General features: G+C 46.0%; 1 protein-coding gene and 1 non-coding gene across 9 annotated transcripts in view; one reads left to right on the top strand and one right to left on the bottom strand.

Annotated features, from left to right (window-relative positions):
- The window catches only part of ZMYM5 (zinc finger MYM-type containing 5), a 96,806-nt gene extending 87,336 nt beyond the window's left edge, over positions 1 to 9,470 (bottom strand). For 5 of the 8 annotated variants that reach the window (XR_009213222.1, XM_058437782.1, XM_058437781.1 and 2 more), the window contains exon 1: positions 9,296 to 9,401. The gene's annotated coding sequence lies outside the window, so the exon portion shown is untranslated. Of the gene's footprint in view, positions 1 to 7,837; positions 7,980 to 8,663; positions 8,983 to 9,295 lie in introns of those variants that run through there. The other 3 variants (XM_032150682.2, XM_032150683.2, XM_058437780.1) reach the window with 3 other exon arrangements.
- Positions 9,471 to 21,521: 12,051 nt separating this feature from the next.
- Positions 21,522 to 21,621, top strand: LOC116467720 (small nucleolar RNA U13). Its single transcript, XR_004247925.1, has one exon. It is a non-coding gene; the product is annotated as a small nucleolar RNA U13 (small nucleolar RNA).
- Positions 21,622 to 22,472: the final 851 nt, after the last annotated feature.

Below are 22,472 nucleotides of genomic sequence, written 5' to 3' on the forward strand. Positions count from 1 at the left end.
CAGGCTGGAGTGCAGTGGTGCGACCTGGGCTCACTGCAACCTCCGCCTCCCGGGTTCCAGAGATTCTTCTGCCTCAGCCTCCCAAGTAGCTGGGACTACAGGCGTGAGCCACCACGCCCAGCTAATTTTTGTATTTTTAGTAGATATGGGGTTTCACCATGTTGGCCAGGATAGTCTTGATCTCTTGACCTCATGATCCGCCCACCTCAGCCTCCCAAAGTGCTGGGATAAGAGGCGCAAGCCACTGCGCCCGGCCAAAATATGCTAACATTTTTACTCTAAAAATTTCCCAGCTGGGTGTGGTGGCTCACACCTGTAAAAGTACTTTGGGAGGCTGAGGTGGGCGGATCACTTGAGGTCAGGAGTTTGAGATCAGCCTGGCCAACGTGGTGAAACCCCACCTCTACTAAAAATACAAAAATTAGTCAGTCGTGGTGGCAGGCGCCTGTAATCCCAGCTACTCAGCAGTCTGAGGCAAGAGAATCGCTTGAACCCAGGAGGCAGAGGAGGTTACAGTGAGCCGAGATTGTGCCATTGCACTCTAGCCTGGGCAACAGAACAAGACTCTGTCTCCAAAAAAAAAAAAAAATTCCCAATGTAATCTATAATCCATATAGTCATGAAATAGGTAACATTTATTCTTAATATGTGTTATGCTATTATATATATTAACTCAGTTAATGTTTACTTAAGTGAAGAAGGAACTATTATTTTTCCCATTTTGCCAATTAGGAAATTAAGAGCCAGGAGATATGTAACCTGCCTAACTCACCATCGCTGAAAAAGGTAGTCAGGATTCAAATCCAAGAAATCTGACTCTAAAACCTATTTCTTAGCCACTATATTATATGCAATGAATGTGGAAAGCAATTGTTAAAAATTACTTATCTTTTATTAAGATGAGCCAACTCATTGCAATAACAAAATTAACATTTAAATAAGGCTGTTTCAAAGATAAAGAAATAACAAATTTAAGGAACCAGTTTAAAATAAGGTTTGTAAAAGAAATGAAAAAGATTGGGGGCCAGGAATGTTGGCTCATGCCTGCTAATCCCAGCACTTTTGGGGGCCAAGTGGGAGAAATGCTTGAGCCCAGGAGTTTGAGACCAGCCTGGGCAACATGGCGAGATTCCATTTCTACTAAAAATTTTTTAAAACAATGATAAAAAAGGAAAATAATTTCTGGAAAAGAGTTATAACTGACTCCACGGTATCTTCTTTTTTTTTTTTAAGATGGAGTCTCGCTCTGTCACCCAGGCTGGAGTGCAGTGGCACGATCTAAGCTCACTGCAAGCTCCGCCTCCCAGGTTCACGCCATTCTCCTGCCTCAGCCTCCAGAGTAGCTGGGACTACAGGTGCCTGTCACCATGCCTGGCTAATTTTTTGTATTTTTAGTAGAGACAGGGTTTCACCGTGTTAGCCAGGATGATCTCAATCTCCTGACATTGTGATCCGCCCGCCTGGGCCTCTCAAAGTGCTGGGATTACAGGCATGAGCCACCATGCCCGGCCCACAGTATCTTCTTGTGTCTGCTAGGTTCTATTTTACTTTTCTCACAGAAAACAATACACAGCATACTCTTTATACTCAGTTCACTGCAGTCATCTACCTTTAAAAAAAGATTAAGCATCACCTATGCTTAAATCCCAGATTATAAATAAGTGAAAACACTACTAAAGGCCAGGTGCAGTGGCTCATGCCTGTAATCCCAGCACTTTGGGAGGCTAAGGTGGGTGGATCATGAGGTCAGGAGATCGAGACCATCCTGGCTAACATGGTGAAAACCCATCTCTACTAAAAAAATACAAAAAAAAAAAATTAGCCAGGCGTGGTGGTGGGCACCTGTAGTCCCAGCTACCCGGGAGGCTGAGGCAGGAGAATGGTGTGAACCCGGGAGGCGGGGCTTGCAATGAACGGAGATGGCGCCACTGTACACTCCAGCCTGGGAGACAGAGCGAGATTCCGTCTCAAAAACAAAAAACAAACAAATAACAACAACAAAAAACTACTAAAAGCCATTGTGTTTATAAGTTAACCATCAAAAACTTTAATTCTATAAACACAAGACCATAAGAAAATTTTGAATATTTCTACAATATTGTCTAAAAACAGAGAAAAAGATGCTGTATAGCCAATTAGCTATGTGGCAGTGGGCAAATTATGTCACCTCATTGAGTTTTAGTTTTCTAAACTGTGAACGAGGATAACATATAGCTTTAAGCTTTTTAATGAGGTGAGTGGACATGCAAATCCCTGGCATATGGCCTGGTCCATATCAGAGAGTGCAAAAAATATCAAATTATGACCGGGCCCGGTGGCTCATGTCTGTAATCCCAGCACTTTGGGAGGCTGAGGCAGGTGGATCACCTGAGGTCGGGAGTTCGAGACCAGCCTGACCAACATGGAGAAACCCCACCTCTACTAAAAATACAAAACTAGCCAAGTGTGGTGATGCATGCCTGTAATCCCAGCTACTCAGGAGGCGGAGGGAGGAGAATCGCTAGAACCCGGGAGGCAGAGGTTGAGGTGACCTGAGATCACGCCATTAAACTCCAGCCTGGGCAACAAGGGTGAAACTCTGTCTCAGAAGAAAAAAAAAAAAAAAATTTAGTCAGGCGTGGTGGCATGCGCCTGGAGTCCCAGCCACTCAGGAGACTGAGGCAAGAGAATCCCTTGAACCCGGGAGGTAGAAGTTGCAGTGAGTTGAGATCATGCCACTGCACTCCAACCTGGGTAACAAAATGAGACTTTGTCTCAAAAACAAAAAATCTCTTCCAATAAAAAAGTATTTAGGCAAATACTATGCTACATCGCTACATCCTGGGATTTCAGCAACTGTCTAATTTTAAACATTTAACTAGTCTTCTTGTGGTATCTTATTCATACACAACTTATAACACTAGCAAAATGCTTAAATGTAAACTATCTCTAGAGAATGGGAAACAATGTAAATTTAACAGGATATTTAGGTGTAAAGACAAGGGTTAACATAAAACAAAGAAATGAATAAATGTACTTTGACCTATTTAGCTCTTCTTGTAGACTACTTTCAGAGACACTTCACAGTTGAGTATATAAGCACTCCTATTTAAAATCAGATATAAAGGTGTACCATGATTCTGAAGGTACTCACAAAAGTAACAAGATCAGAAAAAAGAAGAGTCAACTGAACTACCACCACAAATAGCAAGAGAATCACTGCAGGAACTAGGTACAAAATTACTATCTAAATTGGGCCTGGTGCCTCACACCTATAATCCTAACACTTAGGGAGGCCAAGGCATGAGGATCACTTGAGGCCAGGAGTTCAAGACCAACTTGGGCAACAAACTGAGAACTCACCTCTACAAAAAAATAAAGGCCAGGTACAGTGGCTCACGCCTATAATCTCAGCACTTTGGGAGGCTGAATAAGATGGGAGGATAGCTGGAGTCCAGGAGTTCAAGACCAGCCTGGGCAATGTAGAGAGACCCCTCTCTACAAAAATTTAAAAATCAGCCCAACATGGTGGCATATGCCTGTAGTCCCCGCTACTTGGGAGGCTGAGGTGGAAGGATCAACTTTGACTGAGGGGTCAAAGTTGCAGTGAGCCATGATCACACCACTGTACTCCAGCCTGGGCAACAGAACAAGACCCTGTCTCAAAAATAAAAAATAAATATAATAAAATAAAATAATTAGCTGGGCATGGTGGTGCATGCCTGTAGTCTCCAGCTACTTGGGAGACTGAGGCAGGAGAATCACTTGAGCCCAGGAGTTCAGGGCTGCAGTGAGCTATGACCACACCACAGCACTAAAGTCTGGGCAATAGACTTAGACCCGTCTCTAAAAATTTAAAAAAAAAAAAAAAAGATAAAAAAAAAACAGAAGAAACAACTCTGCCTAGCAATCAGTAGACCAGCAGGGATTAAGACAGTAAACTGGGCCAGGTGCAGTATAATGCCCCTGTAATCCCAGTGCTTTGGGAGGCCTAGGCAGGTGGATCGCTTGAGTCCAGGAGTTCAAGACCAGCCCGGGCAACATGGCGAAACCTTGTCTCTACAAAACATAAAAAAATTAGCCAGGCATAGTAGCACATGGTTGTGGTCCCAGCTACTTGGGAAACTGAGGCAGGCAGATTGTTTGAGCCTGGGAGATAGAGGTTACAGTGAGCTAAGATGGGCCACTGCACTCCAGCCTGGGTGACAGACTGAGAGACGCTGTTTAAAAAAAAAAAAAAAGAAAGATGGCCAATTGATCAATACAACTAACTTCGTTCTCTTCTAAAACTCCCCTAAAGAGGACTACCACAAGGAAAGGAAGAATAAGAAACAAAAGCAATATGATTTTATAAACCAAAGAACAGATGGATGAATGGTTAACTAACTGCCAACCTGAGATAGCCAGAGTCTAAAACAGTGAATAAAAAGCCAAGAAACATTCTGATTTCCACTGTAGGCTCAGAAATCTGTAGCACCACGTATCCCTGGAACAGAATGGGCAGATGCTAAAAAAAGAGGTTGAGAGATCTCTTCCCTCCCATCAAGCTGATGGTGACAGGCCTTTCCCCATCCTAGCACAGATTCTAAAACTTTTTTCTTTGACAAGATAGACCATAAGATCTAAGTCTTGGGTTCACCAAGCACTGGGGAATGTTTCAATATCATGAAATATCCCCTCTCCATTGCTTGAACCCAGGAGGCAGAGGATGCAGTGAGCCAAGATCACGCCATTGCATTCCAGCCTGGGCAACAAGAGCGAAACTCCGTCTCAAAAAAAAAAAAAGAAATGTCCCCTCTCCTACTTGATTCCCAGAGAGCTGGCATCCAGACTTCTATTTTCCAGGCAGCAAACTCTTTTCTGGAGGCTTTCTTTCTGAGCAAGACTTCCCTGCGGAACTAAGAATCAGCAAAAAAGGAAAGTCCTAAAAATATTAACCTACGGAGTTCCCCAACAACTGGCCAGAAGATCACCCGCAAGCTTCAAGTTGGAAACCCCACTCTCACTCTTCCAATTTGCTTTTTAGTTCCTGGTTTTTTGTTTTGTTTTGTTTTGAGACAGAGTCTCGCTCTTTTGCCCAGGCCAGAGTGCAGTGGCGCGATCTCAGCTCCCTGCAAGCTCTGCCTCCTGGGTTCCCGCCATTCTCCTGCCTCAGCCTCCAGAGTAGCTGGGACTACAGACGTCCGCCACTGAGTCTGGCTAATTTTTTGTATTTTTAGTAAAGACGGAGTTTCACCATGTTAGCCAGGATGGTCTTGATCTCCTGACCTCGTGATCCGCCCACCTCGGCCTCCCAAAGTGCTGGGATTACAGGCATGAGCCACCGCACCCGGCCATTTTTTTGAGACAGAGTCTCGCTCTGTCACCCAGGCTGGAGTGCAGTGGCATGATCTTGGCTCACTGCAAGCTCCGCCTCCCAGGTTCATGCCATTCTCCTGCCTCAGCCTCCTGAGTAGCTGGGACTACAGGCACCTGCCACCATGCCCAGCTAATTTTTTTTTTTTTTTTTTGTATTTTTTTGTAGAGATGAGGTTTCACCGTGTTAGCCAGGATGGACTCAACCTCCTGACCTCGTGATCTGCCCACCTCGGCCTCCCAAAGTGCTGGGATTACAGGTGTGAGCTACTGTGCCTGGCCTTTAGTTCCCAATTCTTAACCATAAATAAAACAGTCAAGAATTATGCAATATATATAACACCTACTATGTGCTCACAAAAATTTAAAATAAAAATTTTTTAAAAACTGATTACATAGGCTGGGTGTGGTAGTGGGTGCCTGTCATCCCAGCACTTTGGGAGGCCAAGGCAGGCGGATCACTTAGGTCAGGAGTTTGAGACCAGCCTGGCCAACATGGTCAGACCCTTGTCTCTACTAAAAATACAACAATTAGCCAACATGGTGGCATGTACCTGTAGTCCCAACTACTCAGGAGGCTGAGGCACAAGAATCGCTTGAGCCCAGGAGGCAGAGGTTGCAGTGAGCCTAGATCACGCCACTGCACTCCAGCCTGGGTGACAAGGCAAGACTGTATCAAAAAAAAAAAAAAAAAAAAAGAGGAAAAAAAGAATAATAGATGTAGTCTCGCTCTGTCGCCCAGACTGGAGTGCAGTGGTGTGATCTCAGCTCACTGCAACCTCCGCCTCCTGGGTTCAAGTGATTCTCCTGGCTCAGCCTCCTGAGTAGTTGGAATGACAGGCACCCACCACCACACCTATTTTTTTTTTTTTTTTTTGAGACGGAGTTTTGCTCTTGTTGCCCAGACTGGAGTGCAATGGCATAATCTCGGCTCACCGTAACCTCTGCCTCCCAAGTAGCTGGGATTACAGGCATGCGCCACCAGGCCCAGCTAATTTTGTGTGTGTGTGTGTGTGTGTGTGTGTGTGTGTGTGTGTGTGTCTGTGTATTTTTTTTTTTTTTTTTTGTAGAGACGGGGTTTCTCCATGTTGGTCAGGCTGGTCTTGAACTCTCAACCTCAGGTGATCTGCCTGCCTTGGCCTCCCAAAGTACTGAGATTCCAGGTGTGAGCCACCATGCCCAGCCCATTTTTATATTTTTAGTAGAGATGGGGTTTCACCATGTTGACCAGGCTAGTCTCGAACTTCTGACCTCAGGTGATCCACCCACTTCGGCCTCCCAAAGTGCTGGGATTACAGGCATGAGCCACCATGCCCAGCCAACACTTCTAATATAAAAAGAACTGCTGGAAATTAAAAGCTTAGTGGCAAAAAGGAAAAATTCAACAATAAGAATTGAAAGATAAAACTGAGAAAATCTCAAGAAATAAAGGAAAAAATAAAGAAGATAAAGATTATATCTCAGGTGAGGAGGGGAGAATTATATCTCCCACCAACTATACGCATGTATATGCGTGCGCGCACGTGTCTCAAACCTTATGGACCAGGCTTTTTTTTTTTCTTAAAATAGGGTCTGGCTCTGTCGCCCAGCCTGGAATGCTATGGCGCAAACACAGTTCACTGCAGACTCGACCCCCTGGACTCAAACAATCCTCCCACCTTGGCCTCTCAGAGTGCTGGGATTACAGGAGTGAGTCACAGTGCCCAGGGCCACTTTACCCATTTTTTTTTTTTTGAGACAGACTCTCTCTTTGTTGCCCAGGCTGGAGTATAGTGGTGTGATCACTGCTCACTGCAGCCTCAACCTCCTGAACTCAAGCGATCCTCCCACCTCAGCTTTCTGAGCAGCTGGGACTACAGGCGTGTGCCACCACGCTCAGCTAATTTTTGTATTTTTTGTAGAGACAGAGTTTTGCCATGTTGTCCACACTAGAAATCCTGGGCTCAAGCTCTCAAGCTATCCACCCACCTCAGCCTCCCAAAGTGGTTGGATGACAGACATGAGCCACTGTGCCCAGCCACTTTACCTACCTACCACATCCTGCCACAGTCCTAAGTTGAACTAATTAAAGAGAGCAAATAAGTAGAAAGCAACAAGGGTAAAAGGAAGGTAGGAATACTACTATGGGAGATAAACTAATCACAAGTTTGTTTTTGATGAGCAACGGAAAACTGATCAGGGTTGAAAGGACAAAACTGGCAAGAACTGAATCCCAGATAATAAAAATAGAAGTAAAGCTTATTAAAGAAAAATAATCATTTTGTCACTCCTAATGAAATTATTCACACAAGGATTGGTGTTAAAAGCATTAAGTGAATAGCTGACAGAGAAAGGCATTTGTACTGTACCAAAATGAACACACAGATCACTGTCTAGTAGCAAAAAAAAAAAAACCCGAAAAAACAAAAACAAACATTAACTTCCTAACAGAGAGAGATCAGGCCACTCAGATTCGGTGGTCAATTTTAGAATTAGGAATAGTTTGACAATTAGTTTCTGCTACCTCCTCGTGTGATGCTAGCTGGAGGACTGTCAGGGTACATAAATAACAGTCTTCCTCAAATACAAGGCAAACGTCAACGTCAAAACGACAGATTATTCAGTAGTGTTTCTTTTTAATCCAACAGTAAAAAAGTTTTTCCAATCTACTGGAAAAGAAAAAATTATTAAATACAAGGCACTTAAAAGAGAGCTAAGTTTAAATCTTGTTCTGGAACTTGAGAGAGTTCTAGTGGTATAAATGTCAGCACTCCCCGTGCCTTCCCAGGCACTACCATGGCTTGGCTCTGGGGACAGGGGCACCCAAGCAATTAGCTTGAAGGCCAAGGCCTTCAAGATAACATAAAGGCAAATCCCTCAGGAAGAACACCCTACTACTGCACTAATTATATTAGACAGCAAAGCTGGGTAAAAAAAAAAAAAAAAATTCACAATGGAGGTATTTCCTTCTTAATTTCTGCCAAAGCCTCACGACATAGGCTTGATGGTGATTCCTGGTCCTAGAATGAGAATTGAAAACCAATTTCGGTACAACCAACCTGGATGCACAACCAACTCAACACCGGGAGGTGGCAATGGGGTAAAAGGCCAGGGAGTTCCTGGGCTCTGCTACCCTCCCCCACCCTAATGTTACCGAGAAACTACGTTGAAAAAAAAAGAACTATAGGAACCGCAACGACGAGACAAAGCTAAAAGTGCTTCGTCCAACTGCAGTACTGGGGATGGAGTGGGCTCAGGGATCCGAGGCCCGCTCCCAGGACGGGAGAGGGAAGGGTAAATGTCGCCTCGATGCCAGCAAGGGATTCGTATTCCCTCCTAAATTTGCCCACCCGGCGTCATCTCTGCCACTCCAAGCACCATTTCAGAGGTAACGGGCGGCGCGCGTCACCTCTGGGCCCACAGCTGCCTCAAGAAGTTGCCCTGGGGCCCCAGCAGTCGACGACAGGGCCCCAGATCCGCCATTAAACTCGCCCAGATAAGAAACAAACAGTAAAAGCCGCGCAGCGCCGGGGAAAAGAAGAGCGAAGGAGGGGACCCAGCGGGGCAGAGGCAGCAGCCCTCGCCCGAAAAACCTGGGGACCTCGGCTCCGGCGGCAGGGTGGCAGCGCGGCCCTGAGAGCGAAGACCCGACCGGGGCGCCCCTTCCCCGCCCCCACCCCGGCAGGAGAGAAAGCAAAATGCCCCGCGACCTCCCCGAGCGGCCGGCACCCCCGCCCCGCCACCCCGCCGGCCCCGCGACCCCCGCCGCTGACGACCGCCTCACCCAACCCTCCTAGCCTCGCCTGCGCTCTCCCAGCCCCTCCAGCCGTACGCAAAGGCGCCGGTGACAGGAGCGCAGCCCCGAGCTGCCCCCGAGGCCCCGAAGCAGCAACGGCGTCGGCGGCCGCGCCGCGGGGTATTAATCTCGGGTCGGTGGGAGGCTCCGGAGGCTGCCCTCACCCATCTCCGCCTCCCCAGTCACCTCGGCCTCCGCCGCCTCCTCCGGAGGCTGCGCTGCTCCCAGCCACCCCCACTCTCGGCGGCCCTGGACTGGAAAGACAGCGGGGGTAAGCGTCACCCGGTTCTGGCTGCGGCTCCGAGGAACGAACCTCCCCTCCCCCGGCCCACCCCGCTTCGGCGACAAGCACAACTCCGCTCCGTCGAGTCCCGGCTTTCGTGCTGGTGAGGAACAGGAGGCGGAGAAGCAGGCAGCGGCGCGGCAGAGCCCGAGGAGGCCCCACCCTCCGTGCGCTCGTTGGCTGGCGGGGAAGGCGGGCCTGGGCACCTCGGGCACACCCATTGGCTCCGACGGCCGTCCTTGAGGGCCCTCCCCCCGGTGGGGTGGTCCGAAGGGCTGTCCGTCAGGTGCGGGCCGCACCCGCGGCCCTGCAGTTCCACTCCCGCCTCTGCCAGCCTTCAACTACCGGCCGGGTTCTCTCCCTGCCGGTCTCCCGCCCCCACCCGCCGGGTCCGCCAGGATCAGGAGCCCGAGATTCGCCGCCCGTTGCTGCGGCTGCGCTTCGGCCCCTCGGGGCCCGGGGCTTTCCGGGACCTACACAGGCCGGGAGACTCCGGCGGGGCCCTCTGCTCTCGCCTGAGCCCGGGCGCCCAGGCTGCGGCAGCGGCTCCCAACGCCTCTGCCCCAGGAGAGCAGCGACCTCGATGCCCCAGCGCCCTCCCTGTCCAGTTCCTTGAATGCCTCCAAGAGGGGCGAGGCCGGGGAGGTGCTGGAGCGGGGCCAAGTGAGCTTTCGGGGCCGCGGTTGAACTGGAGTCTTGAGTGCGCTGCGTTCAGTGGAGGCCCTTCCACCCTCGCCGCGCCCCGTGGGGAATAGTCCCCCACCTCCCGCCATGGCTGCAGCAGGAGGAGACGACGTCCTCCATTTTGTCGGGACGACTGTGGGAACTTGGGACCCCTTCAAAACCAAACCCTGTGGGGCCAGGACTTGTCCCCGGGAAGCCCCGACTGGGCTCTGCCTTTCGGCCAAGGGAACAGCCCCAGCTGCGGCGTCTGCGTCCGCGGGGCAGGACTGGTCGCGCGCGACGGTGGAGACACCCAGACGCCGCTCCCCGCCTCCATCAACCAAGATGGAGGGAGCTGCAGGTTTCCTTGGAGTTGGGCTCCCGCTGGTTGGAGTGGCTGAGGCATTCCCTGGGGCGTCCCTGGGCGCCGCCGTCCTGTGCTAGCGGCCTGGGGCGCTGCCCCTGCCCAGGCCTCTCTACCGCCTGCCACCGTCTCCTGCTCCTGAATGGTTGATGGAGGCTCCCTTCACAGCCCGCTCCATCGCGGGGCGCACCCGCTGCGGCCCCTGGGGGGAGCAGAGTCAGGGACAGATGGCGTCCGGTGAGGGCGGGCCCCACAGGCCACCTCCACGAGGGGTCTTCTGTTTTGTTTCTCGTCTACGCCTACGTCTTCGGCGGACGTCGTGGTGCTGAACCATTTCCCAGACTCCACGTAAAGATGGAAGCGATGCCGCTTTGGTCTCGCCCTGGCGGTTCTTAGTGGGATTACAATTAAGGATGTTAGGATGAAAGTTGGTGAAATACTTACCTTATGTCTGGAAATACAGATAATGTGATTTTTAAAAAACACATTGAGCCCCGTTTTACTTCTGTGGTATGGTAAAGGCACAGGTTTATTCAATGAAAATCAGACATTGGCCGGGCCCGGTGGCTCACGCTTGTAATCCCAGCACTTTGGGAGGCCGAGGCGGGCGGATCACGAGGTCAGGAGATCGAGACCACGGTGAAACCTCGTCTCTACTAAAAATACAAAAAATTAGCCGGGCGTGGTGGCGGGCGCCTGTAGTCCCAGCTACTCGGAGAGGCTGAGGCAGGAGAATGGCGTGAACCCGGGAGGCGGAGCTTGCAGTGAGCCGAGATTGCGCCACTGCACTCCAGCCTGGGTGAGAGAGCGAGACTCCGTCTCAAAAAAAAAGAAAATCAGACATTAACCATCTAATGCAGGGGTGGCCAATCTTTTGGCTTCCTGGGGCCACACTGGAAGAATTGGCTTGGGCCACACATAAAATATGCTAACAGTAACAATAGCTGATGAGCTAAAACAAACAAAAAAACCAAAACGCCAAAAAATCTCATAACGTTTTAAGAAAATTTACAAATATGTGTTGGGCTGCATTTAAAGCCGTCCTGGGCCGCATGCAGCCCCCAAGGGCTGCAGGTTGGACAAGCTTGATCTAAGACAAAAGCATGTTCACGGATTGATGAGAGTGCTGTGTAAGCCTTTGCATATTGCATAGTGCTGTATGTCATGGATATGCCTAATATCACCTACATTTTTTAGGTCCTCAATTACTCTTTGGAAATAAATGAATTACATGTAATGTCATCATTTTAATGACTGCTGTAAATTACAAGCACTGATTACACTGAGTTCGTGGAGAAGGGCTCCATAGAGAAAATTTAAAGGTCTGGCAAACTAAATGGTAAGCTCAGTAGCCACTTGTCATCTATTTTCTGATTATCTTTTTCACAATTTTTTGGCATTGATACTGTTCAAAGATTAAAATTGGGTAACATTTCTTTTTCCTGATAATGGCAGGAATAACAGGTTCATGTCCCAGTGAAAACGCTCACCTCAGTATGCTGCCATGATTTCAAGGGTTGTCGAAAGTTTAGGAAAAAAAAGTCTTCATTGTTCAACAAGATAGTGTCATTTATTGTAAATCTTTTGATAATTCAGGACTCCCGGCTAATATAAAGTCACAGCATTATGACCAAGTCTATGCAAAGGGGCCAGATAGCCTGCCTTTGAATCCTAACTTTATTACTAGTAACCGTGTGATCATCTTAACAGATAAGTTACTTAAACTCTCTCAGCCTCACTTTTATCATTTTAAAAATATAACAAATACCTAAGAAGATTTTTTTTTTTTTTTTTAGAATTAAATGAATTGGCCGGGCACAACGGCCCACGCCTGTAATCCCAGCTATTTGGGAGGCTGAGGCAGGAGAATCACTTGAACCCAGGAGGTGGAGGTTGCAGTGAGCCGAGACTGCACCGCTGCACTCCAGTCCGGGCAACAGAGCAAGACTGTATCTCAAAAAAAGAAAAACAAAAAACAAGTAAAAAAAGAATTAAATAAATTATCACACATATGACACTTAGAATTCACCTAGCACATTAATTAATAAAAGCTTGTAAATTTTGCCTATCATTGTTAATTCCCAATCAGCACAGTAGTACACTAAGAAAAAGAATTCTGGCCCGGCGCGGTGGCTCACGCTTGTAATCCCAGCACTTTGGAAGGCCGAGACGGGCGGATCACCTGAGGTCAGGAGTTTGAGACCAGCTTGACCAACATGGCGAAACCCCGTCTCTACTAAAAGTACAAAAGTAGCCGTGCGTGGTGGCGCATGCCTGTAATTCCAGATACTCGGGAGGCTGAGGCAGGAGAATCGCTTGAACCTGGGAGGTGGGGGGGTGCGGTGAGCCGAGATTGCGCCATTGCACCCCAGACTGGGCAACAAGGGCGAAACTCCTTCTCAAAAACTAACTAAATAAATAAATAGAAAAAAATTCTTCCAGCCTGGGAAACATAGTGGGACCCAGTCTCTACAAAAAATTTTAAAAATTAGCCAGAAGTGGTACATGCCTGTAGTCCCAGCTACTCAGGAGGCCGAGGTGGGAGGATCACTTGAGCCCAGGAGATCAAAGCTGCAGTGAGCCATGATTGTGCCACTGCACTCCAGCATCTGGGTGCCGAGTGAGACCCTGTCTCAAAAACAAAAAAAAAATTGTTTATAATAATTTAATGACTTATTAAAGTAACATCAGCACTTCTTACTATTGTAATATGAAAAGAAAATATTTAATTATTGGAGTTAATATGTAAAATAAACCGTGGAGGAAATGTAATTGGAACCAAAATTTATTTATTCTTTGAAAGTGGCTTAGTACAGCCGGGCACGGTGGCTCACGCCTGTAATCCTAGCACTTTGGGAAGCTGAGGCGGGTGGATCACCTGAGGTCAGGAGTTCGAGACCAGACTGACCAACATGGAGAAACCCTGTCTCTACTAAAAATACAAAAATTAGCCAGGCGTGGTGGCACATGCCTGTAATCCCAGCTACTTGGGAGGCTGAGGCAGGAGAATTGCTTGAACTTGGGAGGCGGAGGTTGCCGTGAGCCGAGATCGCACCATCACACTCCAGCCTGGGTGACAAGAGTGAAACTCCATCTCAAAAAAAAAAAGAAAAAAAAGTGTTGTAGTACAATATTCTTAAATTGTCATCCCAAGTAATTCATAGGGATATTAGAAACATAGATAGAAAACAATTGGGGTGGGGAAGAGAGAAAAGAGACTGAGGGAATTCATGCTTATCTTGGACAAACCAGTGAAAAGCTATTTTAAGCAATAAATAATGAAAATTTATTAGAAGAGGAGGAACAGAATCTAAGATTGAAAAAGCATGAGATGACTGGTTGCTATATTTTAAAAAAGATCTCTAGAATCAGTAGGATGTTTTTTTTTCTTTGAGATGGAGTCTTGCTCTGTTGCCCAGGCTGGAGTGCAGTGGCATAATCTTGGATCACTGCAACCTCTGCCTCCCGGGTTCGAATGATTCTTCTGCCTCAGACTCTGGAGTAGCTGGCATTACAGGCATGCGCCACCACGTCCAGCTAATTTTTGTATTTTTAGTAGAGATGTGGTTTCACCATGTTGGCCAGGCTGGTCTCGAACTCCTGACCTCAAGTGATCTGCCCACCTCAGCCTCCCAGAGTGCTAGGATTACAGGCGTAAGCCACTGCACCCAGCCTGAAACCAGTTTTATCTAAGACTGCTGAGATGACTTGCTGCAACTTTAGGATTAATTTTGGCCACCGCCGTCGCTCACCATTTGGAGCTTGCCAGCTCCCCAGAACCTTACTAGTGCCAGAGAGCTTTCTCAACAAGCAATAGGTAACATTTCTCTTTTTCATAAAACCCCCAACCTTCTCTTTGTTCCTCAGACATGGAGAAAACCACCTGATCTGTGTGTATGCCCCCAGCTGCAATTCTTTCTCCCCAAATAAAATGTTAGAGATTAATCTCTACATTTTTTTTTTTTTTTTTTTTTTTTTGGAGACGGAGTCTCGCTCTGTCACCCAGGCTGGAGTGCAGTGCTGCCATCTCGGCTCACTGTAAGCTCCGCCTCCCGGGTTCACGCCATTCTCCTGCCTCAGCCTCTCCGAGTAGCTGGGACTACAGGCGCCCGCCGCCACGCCCGGCTAATTTTTTGTATTTTTTAGTAGAGATGGGGTTTCACCGTGGTCTCGATCTCCTGACTTCGTGATTCGCCTGCCTCAGCCTCCCAAAGTGCTGGGATTACAAGCGTGAGCCACCGCGCCCGGCCTAATCTCTACATTTTTATTTTTATATCAACAGTTGTTTTACAAATACCCTTCAAAGGGATCAATTATTTTACTATGATGAGCACAGTCAGAGATTAAAGCTTATATAATAGCTTTTGCTTTTAATCTATCCTAGGTATTCTATTGATAGTCATAATGTTTCAACTTTGGTCATTTCAACTTTGCTTCTGAGCCCTTTTGATATGATCTGAGTCATCTTTCATATTTCCTTGCTTTCTGTTATAATGAGATGTTCTATCGTTGCCTACATTTCTTGACCCACACCCGAATCTGTCATTTTTTCAAACCATTGTTTTCTTTTAGTGGGACATAGTAGTTAAGGAGCAAAATCTAGAAGCTAGGAGTATTTATTGCTCTACATGGTTATTGTTTATAGGCTTTTCAGGGAACAGAGCTAGGAATGAATATGTTATATTAGCATTATAACATTAATTCATACTGAACCACAGGGTTTTTTCTGAAACTCACTGATCTTACATTTGCATTTCTTTGGTCTCGTGCCAAATAGTCCAGTTCTCAAAAATAGAACCAAATTATTATTATTATTATTATTGAGACAGAATCTTATTCCGTTGCCCAGGCTGGAGTGCAGTGGCACAATATCGGCTCACTGCAACCTCCACCTCCTGGGTTTCAGCGATTCTCGGGCCTCAGCCTCTGGAGTAGCTGGGATTACAGGCGCCCGCCACCACGCCTGGCTAATTTTTGTGTTTTTAGTAGAGACAGGGTTTCACCACGTTGCCCAGGCTATTCTTGAACTCCTGACCTCAAGTGATCCACCCTCCTCAGCCTCCCTAAGTGCTGGGATTACAGGTGTGAGCCACCACACCCGGCCCATAAATCTTATTTGCTTTATCCTACACATAGATGCCACTATCACAGAATAAAAATGTACACAAATACCACCCACAATACAATTAATAAAAATAATTTAAACTTAGTTTACAGTTACTTTTTTCCTTAGAGAAATTCCAACTTACTATGCACAGTAAATTGAAGTGTGTAAAGTCAGATGGTGTTTCTTGCTAGATGGTTATGCTGCCAACTGGATACACAAGTTTTACTTGTTTCATTTTACTTTCTATTTTTATTGATTTCTTTTTTTAAATTATATTCTATAAGTATATAAAATATTAACATGGAGTACAGGAAAAAGAAATCAGTGTTAAGATATTCTGAAGTTCTTATATTTTGTAAGAGAAGGGCATGTATGTAAGTAGGTATTTTAAAATCAAATATATATTAGCTATGTAAGCATAGCTACTAAAAGAATAAAAAATTAGTACTGGCCGAGCGTGGTGGCTCATGCCTATAATCCTAGCACTTTGGGAGGCCGAGGCAGGTGGATCACTTGAGCCCAGGAGTTTCGGACCAGCCTGGGCAACATGGCAAAATCCTGTCTCTACAAAAAAACAACAAAATCAGCTGGGCGTGGTGGTGCATGTCTGTATTCCCAGCTATTCAGGAGTGAGGGGCTGAGGATTGCTTGAGCCCAGAAGGTTGAGGCTGTAGTGAGCCGTGATTGTGCCACTGCATTCCAGCCTGGGCAACAAAGGGAGATGCTGTCTCAAAAAAAAAAAAAAAAAGAATAATTAGTAGTGATGGGAAAAAGAAAACTTGAACAACCACACAGGAGGCAGGATAATAGTCTATTACTGCCTAACAAATTATCTAAAAACTTAGTGGCTTAAAATAACAAATATTTATTATGTCTGTTATTGTAGGTCAAGAACTGGGAAGAAGCTCACCTGGGTGGCCCTGACGCAGTGTGTCTCATGAGGTTGCAGTCCACATGTAGGCCAGGGCTGCAGTCATATGACAGGGGCTGATGGATCTGCTTATAAGCCCACTCATGTGGCTATTAGCACGAGGCTTCAGTTCTTCTCTAGTTGTCTCCAAAGTGGTACACTGCCTTTTTTATTTGTTTATTTTCAAGACAGGGTCTTTCTCTGTCTCCTAGGCTGGAGTGCAGTGGTGCAGTCACAGGTCACTGCAACTTCCGCCTCCTGGGCTCCAGCAATCCTCTTGCCTCAGCCTCCCAAGTAGCTGAGACTACAGGTATGTACCACCATACCCCGCTGATTTTTGTATTTTTTGTAGTTGCGCAGGCTGGTGTCAAACTCCTGAGCTCAAGCAATCCACCTGCCTTGGCTTCCCAAAGTGCTGTGATTACAGGTATGCACCACTGCGCCTGACCATACCCTGTCATTTCTCTCTCGCCTGCCTGCCTGCCTGCCTGCATGCCCGCCCGCCTGCCCTCCCTCTCTCTTTCTTTCTTTTTCGAGACTGAGTCTCGCTCTGTTGCCCAGGTTGGTGTGCAGTGGCACAGTGCACAGATCACAGTAGTGTGATCTCGGCTCACTGCAGCCTCTGCCTCCCGGGTTCAAGCGATTCTTGTGCCTCAGCCTCCCTAGTAGCTGGGATTACAGGCATGAGCCACCACATCTGGCTAATTTTTGTATTTTTAGTAGAGACGGGGTTTCACCATGTTGGCCAGGCTGGTCTCCAACTCCTGACCTCAGGTGATCCACCCGCTTCGGCCTCCCAAGGTGCTGGGATTACAGGCTTGACCCACTGTGCCCGGCCTTACGCTGTCATTTCTATTGAAGTCATTAGAAGCAAGTCACTAAGTGCTTCCCACAGTCAAGCAGAGGGGAATTGGGCAGTAAAAATTAAATGGAAAAGTACCAGAGAATATGTGGACATACGTTAAAACTATCACAGGCAGAAAGGAGAAAAAAAGTAAGCAAAATAAAAATAGAAAACAAAATAAAATGCTAAAAACGAATATGAATAGACATTATGCTTGCCTATTGAAAGAGAAATACTTGAAGATTGGATTTTTTAAAATGGTAGCAATGTATGGTTTATGATATGCTGCAAATTATAATAACACAGAAAGTAAAGAGATAAAAAATGTATGCTAGATAAATATTAAGCAGAAGAAAGTGAAACAACAATAATATATAAAATAGACATTTCTGCAAAATGCATTACTAGGCAAAAGAAAGATTACTTATTGATAAAAAAGAACAATTAACTAGAAAATTCTAAGGGTTTTGTTTTTATTTTATTTTTATTTTTATTTTCATTGATAGAGCATGGGGTCATGCTCTATCGCCCAGGCTGGAGTGCAGTAGCCAACTCCTGGGCTCAAGCAATCTGGGACTACAAGCACATGCCACCATGCCCAGCTCAGTTTAGAAACTGCATGCACCTTACATATGGAATCATTCATAACTATATGGTGAAATTGAAAAATCCATAATTATGCTACACTTTCATAAAATCACGCAGAAAAAAATCTGTTTAGCACATATATGGCTTTAATTTATACTAAATGTAAAAAATTGATCTGCATCCAATAATGAGGAAATGACTAATTTTTCAATATGTGAAACATTTACACAAACTGAATACTAACCGGATCATAAGGGATTTCTCAACAAATATTAAAGAATGGATCATGTACACATGGCATTCCCTGACTACAGTGCACAAAGGAAAATTAGTAATAAAAAATCAGAGAGTAACATTTGGAGAAATTTTAAAATGCACATGTGTAGAACATTTTAAGCAGACTCATATATTTATTATTATTATTATTATTTTATTTTTATTTTTTGAGATGGTCTCACTCTGTTACCCTGGCTGGGGTGCAGTGCTATAATCACAGCTCATTGCATCCTTGACCTCCTGGGTTCAGGTGATCCTCCCACCTCAGCCTCTAGAGTAGCTGGGATTACAGGTGTAAGCCACCATGTCTGGCTGTTTTTTGTTTTTTTTTTTTAATAAAAACGAGGTTTTGCCATGTTGCCCAGGCTGGCTGTGAACTCCTGAACTCAAGTGATCCACAGTGCCCATCCTCTGATTTGTTTATTAATTTTAAAAGTGGACTCCATGGCTAGGCATGGTGGCTCATGCCTGTAATCCCAGCACTTGGGAAGCTGAGGCGGACAGATCAGTTGAGGCCAGGAGTTCAAGACCAGCCTGACCAACATGGTGAAACTCTGTCTCTACTAAAAATACAAAAATTAGCCAGGCATGGTGGTGGGTGCCTGTAATCCTAGGTACTTGGGAGGCTGAGGCAAGAGAATCGCTTGAACCCAGGAGGTGGAGGTTGCAGTGAGCCGAGATTGGGCCACTGCACTTGAACCTGGGCAACAGAGTGAGACCCCATCTCAAAAATAAAAAATAAAAAAGTGGACTTCAAAACAATTCAAGGTCAAAGGAGAAATTTCAAACTTACAGAGTTGTATTTAAGACAATATGAATAATTATGTCTACCCTTTCATTCAGATTCTCTGATCACTAACGTTTTGTTACATCTGCTTTAAAATCCCTTTTATAGACCAGGCGCGGTTGCTCATGACTGTAATCCCAGCACTTTGGGAGGCTGAGTCGGGTAGATCACTTGAGGCCAGGAGTTTGAGACCAGCCTGGTCAATATGACGAAACCCCCTCTCTACCTAAAATACAAAAATTAGCTGGGCATGGTGGTGCATGCCTGGAATCCCAGCTATTTGGGAGGCTGAGGCACAAGAATCACTTGAACCCAGGAGGCCAGAGGTTGCAGTGAGCCGAGATCATGCCACTGCACTCCAGCCTGGGTAACAGAGTGAGAATCTACCTCAAAAAAAAAAAAAAAAAAAAAATCCCTTTTATAGGCCCATACTTAATTTTGGAGATAGTTTCAGGCATAATGTCTCTTTATCTTTAAATCCTCAGCATGTATTAAAGAACAAGAGCATTGCAGCCATAATGACAGAGCAAGTATCACTCATACTGATAGAATAATATTATCTGGTATTCAGACTGTATCAATGGCCCCAATATTTTCCATTGTGGATGATCCTCCTCCCCTGACCAGGATCTGGGCCAGGAACAGGTGTTGCATTTACTTGCCATGTCTCTTAGGTCTCCTTCAATCTGGAATGGCCCCTTGGCCTTTCCCTCTCTCATGACACTGACAGTTTTGAAGAGCCCAGGCCAGTGGTTTCCAGACAGAGTCAATTTTATGTATGTATGTATGTATGTATGTATGTATGTATGTATTTATTTATTTATTTATTTATTTATTGAGGCAGAGTCTTGCTCTGTCGCCCAGGCTGGAGTGCAGTGGCGTGATCTCGCCTCACTGCAACCTCTGCCTCCCAGGTTCAAGCGATTCTCCTGCCTCAGCCTCCTGAATAGCTGTGATTACAGGCACGTGTCACCACACCCAGCTAATTTTTGTATTTTTAGTAGAGACGGGGTTTTGCCATGTTGGTCAGGCTAGTCTCGAACTCCTGACCTTGTGATCCACCCACCTTGGCCTCTCAAAGTGTTGGGATTACAGGCGTGAGCCACCATGCCCAGCCCAGAGTCGATTTTAAACATGTTTCTCTGATGATGCTGTTGTCCTCTCCAGTTTGAGAACCACCACATCAGAGGCGTCTTCCTGTCTGAACCATTCTTTCCTGTTGCTCTCAGGAAGGCAGAAAGGTACAGCTGGGCTCACCCCATACTCATCTGGGCCTCCCACACCCAACCCCATGCCTGGCACCCAGTAGGTACTCAATAAAAACTTGACTTGGTTGTTATGTAGACCAGGGTTCCAGCCCATCTGTGCCACAGAGTGCATTGGGCAAGGACTTCACCTCTCCAGGATCACTTCTCCCATCTGTAAATCCTGGTTTGGGGGTGAAAAGTGAGTGGGACTAGGGGATCTTTAAAGGCTCTTGCAACTTTGGTTGTTGCCTCTCAAAAGGACCTCTTTCCTCCCACTCCAGGAGCTGGATTAAGTGTCTTAGGTCTCCCAAGTCAGTGACTCATTCATCAAATACTTATGAATCACCTATGAGGCAGAACCTGGGACTTGATTTTCTTTATTTCTTTTTCTTTTTGAGACAGAGTCTTGCTCCGCTGCCGAGTCTGGAGTGCAGTAGCGTGATCACAGCTCACTGCAACCTCAAACTCCTGAACTCAAGGGATCCTCCCACCTCAGTCTCCTAAGTGGCTGGGACTTCAGGTGTGCACCACCACACCCAGCTAATATTTATTTATGTATTTATTTATTTTTAGAGTTGGAGGGTCTCACTATGTTGCCCAGGCTGGTCTCTAATTCCCGGGCTCGGGAGATCCTCCCACTTCAGCTTTTCAAGTAGCTGGGATTAGAGATGTGATCTACATTGCCCAGCTCATTCCAATCTTCACTTCCATGGTCACATTGCTTTCTCCTCTTCTGGATGTTAAATCTCCCTTGGCATCCCTCTTGTAGGAATATATGTGATTGCTCTTAGAGCCCATCCTGATTATTCCACACTTTCCCTAACTCATAATCCTTAATTTAATCATATTTGCAAATGTTTGCCATGTAAGAAAACATATACAGATTTTAGGGATTAGGACCTGATAGCTTTGGGGTCCATTATTCAGCCAACTACAGCTAGTGACAGCTATTAAATTTGGCTCCAAATAAACATATGAAAAAATACTCATCATCACTAATAATCAGAGAAACACAAATTAACATCATAATGTGATACCAGTCAGAATGGCTATTATTAAAAAGTCAAAATATAACAGATGTGGGTGAGGCTATGGAAAAAAGGGAACACTCATACACTGTTGGTGGGAATGTAAATTAGTTCAGCCCCTGTGGAAAGTAGTTTGATTTCTCAAAGAACTAAAAATAGAATTGCCACCTGAGCCAGCAGTCCCATTACTGGGTATATACCCAAAGGAAAATAAATTGTTCTACCAAAAAGACATCTGCACTAGTATGTTCATCACAGCACAAAGTTATCAGCCTAGGTGCCCTCTACCAGCAGATTGGATAGAGAAAATCTGGGATCCTTTTGAAGTTCATGAGTGTGAGAACTGGGTGTTCACCCGCATGTGTGAGATGTGCCACCCACAAAACTTGTTATGACATCGGCACATTACCGGAAAAAAAAAAAAAGAAAATCTGGTACATATGCACCATGGAATATTATGCAGCCATAAAAAATAATGACACTATTGCCGGGCGCAGCGGCTCACACATGTAATCCCAGCACTTTGGGAGCCCGAGGAGGGCAGATCACAAGGTCAAGAGATGGAGACCATCCTGGCCAACATGGTGAAACCCTGTCTCTACTAAAAATACAAAAATTAGCTGGGTGTGGAGGCGTGCGCCTGTAGTGCCAGCTATTCGGGAGGCTGAGGCAGGAGAATCACTTGAACTTGGGAGGCGCAGCTTGCAGTGAGCCGAGATCATGCCACTGCACTCCAGCCTGGTGACAGAGCAAGACTCCATAGCAAAAAAAAAAAAAAAATTATGTTATTTTTTCCTTCGCGGCAACATGGAAGCAGCTGGAGGCCATTATCCTAGGTGAATTAACACCGAAACAGAAAACCAAATACTGTGTGTTCTCACTTATATATGAGAGCTAAACACTGAGTACACATGGATATAAAGATAGGAACAATAGACACTGGGGACTCTAAAAAGCGGGGAGGAAAAGAGGGGAAAAGGGTTGAAAAACTACCTATTACATACTATGTTCACTATTTGGGTGACGTGAAGGTTCAATAGAAGCTCAAAACTTCAGCATCACACAAAATATCCATGAAACAACCCTAAACATGTACCCACTGAATCTGAAATTAAATAAAGTTGGCTCCAATGTCCTTTTCTCTTAAATTTTTTTATTTTCGTAACGACCGTCATCGTAAGGATTATTCTTGTAGCGACGACTGTTGTAACGTGGTGGATCCTTGGCTCACTGCAATCTCCGCCTCCCGGGTTCACGCCATTCTCC

Source organism: Hylobates moloch, unplaced genomic scaffold (assembly GCF_009828535.3).
Source record: "Hylobates moloch isolate HMO894 unplaced genomic scaffold, HMol_V3 SCAFFOLD_4, whole genome shotgun sequence".
Taxonomy (NCBI): domain Eukaryota; kingdom Metazoa; phylum Chordata; class Mammalia; order Primates; family Hylobatidae; genus Hylobates; species Hylobates moloch.